Source organism: Teleopsis dalmanni, chromosome 2 (assembly GCF_002237135.1).
Source record: "Teleopsis dalmanni isolate 2A chromosome 2, ASM223713v2, whole genome shotgun sequence".
In the NCBI taxonomy this organism is placed as follows: domain Eukaryota; kingdom Metazoa; phylum Arthropoda; class Insecta; order Diptera; family Diopsidae; genus Teleopsis; species Teleopsis dalmanni.
In genome coordinates this window covers 91,756,746-91,761,499 of record NC_051847.1, presented here as the reverse complement: position 1 = coordinate 91,761,499, position 4,754 = coordinate 91,756,746, and positions in this window count along the sequence as shown.

Genomic DNA, 4,754 nt, shown 5'->3' with positions numbered 1-4,754 from the left:
CCTTGATATTTTAGCGAAACTGTGTAAAGATCTGATGTGAGCATCGATCAGTCTTTCCATAGTTTTAAGTAAGAATGAAGAAAGGCTGATGGGTCTGTAATCTTTAGCCGTACTATGGCCTGTTCTACCTGCTTTTGGAATAAAAACTACTCTAACTTGTCTCCAGCCGCTGGGGACATGATTAAGTGAAAAGCAGCTACAGAAAATCGCGTACAGCCAATTTACAGCTACATCTCCCAGAGATTGTAACATAATTGGTAAGATCTCGTCAGGACCCGGACTTTTATATGGAGAGAATGAATCGATGGCCCATTTGATCCTTCTAGATGATACCACTGACTGTACAGTCTCGCCAGAATTGGCTGAACGATACGGCAATACCTTTGGGGGATCACCCGAGGAACCAGGAAAATGGGTATCCACTAAAAGTGAGAGGGATTCCGTTAGGGATTTAACTGGATTTCCGTCTACTTTGTTAATGAGCGAGGGACAAGATTGGCCATTTGCTAGCAATTTGGCTAGTCTAGCCGATTCTTTAATGCTTTCAATTTGCTGGCAATGAGAATTCCATGACAATTTCTTGGATTCCCGAAGTGCTTTTTTGTAAACCCTAAGAGCATCTTTATATGGAGTCCAAACCTTGGTCCGATAGCTTTCGTTGAAGGCTCTTCTCGCATTCCTGCGGAGCAAAGAGAGCTTCTCGTTCCACCATGGTGGCCTACACTTCTTCGCATACGAGCGAGGACATGATGCTTCAAAGGAAGAAATAATATTATTTGTCAAAGAGTTGACCCTGCACTCCAATTCCCTAATCGAGTTAATTGGAGCGGGGGCTATGTTGATTTTTCTATTGAGCAATGACCTGAAAGTATCCCAGTTTGTCTTCCTGGGATTACGGTGAGATTGCTTAGCTACCATGGGAATATTCATCACAAACATGATATATCTATGATCAGAGAAGGAGTTCCTGGTTGAAACTCTCCAATCATTGATCGTTAAAGAGCACGAAGTCGAACAAAGGGTAATATCTAAAACCTCTTCCCAGCCTACACGATCATCCGTACTCGGAAAAATGAAGGTGGGAGTGTTACCCTTATTACATACTTCTAGATTACATTTTAATATAAAATCAAAAAGAGACTCACCTCTATCGTTAATTTCCGAGCTTCCCCACAAGGAGTGCCGGGCATTGGCATCACAACCCATCAGCAAGGCTAGCTTCTCGGTCTGCGCGAAATTTTGGACTAGTAGTACCCTCATGGAGGTGCCTCATCGTCGTGTGGCATGTAGGCGGATGTTACCAAAATCGCAGGTTTTAGCTTCCGCTCTATCCGGATGGTGGTTATATCTAAAGAACTTAAGTGAGAGCAGAGAAAAGCATTAAGGTGCGTTTTTGCTAAAATGCACGATCTAGGCTTACCCTGTCCTTTGTCATAAAAAAGATTATACCCATTGATGTTGAGCCCTTTGACACATGAGCTATGAACCCAGGGCTCTTGGATGATGGCAAGGTCGATGTCCTCCTCCCTGAGTAAGACAGCCAAATTATCCGTGGCACATTTAGAGTGTTTCAGGTTTATCTGCACGACCTTGGCCATTAATACATCAACAAGGTTTGCTATCGATGATGAGGTCATCTAGCAGCTTACTAGTGCCCTCAACCTCATCCAGAATATTATCCGGTGGCGCGTTTTTAAAGATTTTAATTTTTGCCTTCCGGATGCCGTAACGCAGCTTGCAGTCATTAGCCTCAATGACTGGCAAGCATTCTTCGTTGATAAGAAGTAAGTACGATTGGCTGTGTTTTTGCGGTTCTTCGGTCTTGAGAACCGACCAGTCTTCCATCAGGATTTCTGGATTTTGTAGCTTTAGCTGCTGCAGAATAAGGTCAGGAGGACCAAGGTTTTTGGGTAACCATACGCGCGCTCGAGGCCTCGATGGAATTTCCGCCGCAGGGACAAGTTTGAGCTTTAAACCGTCCCAGTTCTCACTAATCTTAGTGATCGCCTTGCTGAGAAAACTCCGCGAATACTCGTCGTCGCATCTGATCACTCGGTGACCACGGACGATATCTGCGCAGTCAAAAGAAGGAACGGACCCCGGATTAGTCATGAGCTCAGCCATAACCAATTCGGACAGTTTGGTCTCAATCAGCGCCCACCTCTCCATCAGCAGCTTGCCGTTAGAGTTGTGTTCGTCGATCAAGGCCACACTGAGATGGTCTCTCGCCACTTCACTGAAGGGACGAGAAGCTTGTGCCGGTCTTGACATAAGCTTTCCATCCCCCGTTCCATCTTTGTGCCGCTTCGCCTCCTTGCCGGGATCTTCCTGAGATCTGTTACGCTTGCCGCCATCTCCGACGTTCTTGCCGGTGATAACAGACTGGCGCAGACCTTCATCATGAAGATACTCCTCCACAATCGCGCGGTATTTAACAGCGTCGGCTTCGTCTCGTTCATGGACCTTGCCTTCTTTTTTATTGCTCTCAATTTTCTTTAGCATAAAAAGCGCTCGCTGGTAACGATTTTTGCGTGCCATGTTGGCCGTTTTTTTCCGAGATTTTGTATTGCCCTTACTGCTTAGACTGGCAGTTTTAAGCGTTGGCGTGCGGTTGGCACTCGGTCTACTTTGACTGGTAGACGGAATGCCGTCGATTTTTTTGGTTGTTGGTTGGATTGGATTAGACGCCGGTGTACTGTGACTGGTACAACCGGTATTGGAATCGGCAACGATCTCGTCGTCCGATTTCAACAATTCGTCCTCCGTAAGTTTGGTGGGTTTATACTCTCCAGCCACGAGTTCCGAGACATTGTCGGGAGAAATCATAACATATTCATAATCGTCCACCTTACCCGGTAAGACAGGCGCGGCGGACCCGAGGATATTTGGACGAAAGAAGCGACCACCACAGCAGCGTCCCATACCATGGCTAGACCACAGTTACTCCCCAAGGCGGTCATATATTGGAGAGGCTCCGCAAAAATACAGTCGGACAGACCCCTTGACTGCAAACCTACTCGGTGAGCACGGATCGCGTAACACTCCCGAGTTAAGGGGACCTTCAAACCATGATCAGAAAGCATTGAGTGGTGTGCAGCTATTAAAGAGCTAAGGACAATCACTCAATTTCTCCTGATCTTAGCTGGGCACCGTCCTGACAACGTACAGGACGAAAAAACTGTGTGACCCATTTCCAGACGGCACCCTCGTGGAGGGTTCAGTAGAAGGATTTTCTGCCATCCTACGTGTATGTAGAAACCTATAATTTTTTAATACAGTAAACGCGCATAAATTAGAACCACTTTTTTTCGGGTTCTCATTGCTGAAATGGTTTGTTTACTGGAAATTTTCTATACTGATTTTTTTCCTCGTAAAAAGTAAAAGGAAATCTATGAAATTAGTTAAATAATGTTAAGTTTATTTATGTTTTTTTATAAAATTACAATCAATCTTAGGTTTGCGAATAGTGAATAATGATGTTTGTTTGTGTCCCATTCCATCTTTTAAAAATTATCAAAATATATACATAGTAAATAAAATAATCCGGTTATACAATACATGATAAATTCTATAGTGAAGCAAATGTGAACCAGAAGTTTTAATATATAACATAAACTCCACTTTGATATTAAACGCTTTTAGGATTGGTGTTAATTGCTTAATCTGCAATATATAAGCAACTGACTTACAGGGTTGAAATGTTCTATATTTAGCAAACATAAATTTATTTTGATATAACTTGTCATCGTTTGATGACAACTTAAGTAGTTGCCCGGTGAAACAGAACACAAAATTATATTTATTAGCTTAATGGATTGGACTCAAATATTTAATTTATAACATAAAATCAAGTGTTTTACTGGGTTTAAATTCTGAGTAATCGGGACATTAATGTACATCAGCATTGGGTTTATATGTTAATCTATTATTATTATTTTTAAAAAACTATTTTCTAACAATTTTTTTCATTTCTTTTTTTAAGTCAGTACCAACACCGCGTTATCGAATTTCAGAATGATTACCAACCCTTCAGGAAGGTATGCCGACCTGAGTTCAGTTATTGCTTAGTCTAATGAAGTGATAAACAATAATCCAGTCAAAGCGTAGAGAAGAGTTATGAAGACACCTCGCAGTTAGTGGAGAGTAAAAGTGCTAAACTGCACTGACTCAACTAACGTCAACGTAATAATTATTTATTTTAATATAAATTTATTTATCAATTGTAATTATTTTTATTTTGATAGATTTTTTAAAAATATATTTTAAATAATAATTGTTATAATATAATTATATAAAAATATTTGGAGCCCAAAAAGGCAAACATTGTAGTTCGGGCACTAGGATAAACATTGTTGGCCTACCTGCATTATTTAGGTAGTTTTGTTAAAAATAAATTATTATTATTATTGGGCTATTATTCTGTATAAACAACACATGACATAACTAAACAAATTAATCCATAAATCCAACTATATGGACTCACATAGAGGTTCATATGTAAACTATACTTTGATTATTATTCACGCATAAATTGTCCTACTAATAGATAGTGAAGACAGACTAACATGCTATTAATATTTAAATATAGGTTTATATACATATATATCTAAATTACTCACTAACAGTTTCGCAAATTTCAGATATTATTTTTTGACAATAGTGCGACGGGTATCATAGAAATAGTTTAACTTGAGTATAAAAACAGGCCGTGGCTCCGACTTCCTACCACACTATATGTTGATATGGCTTACTCG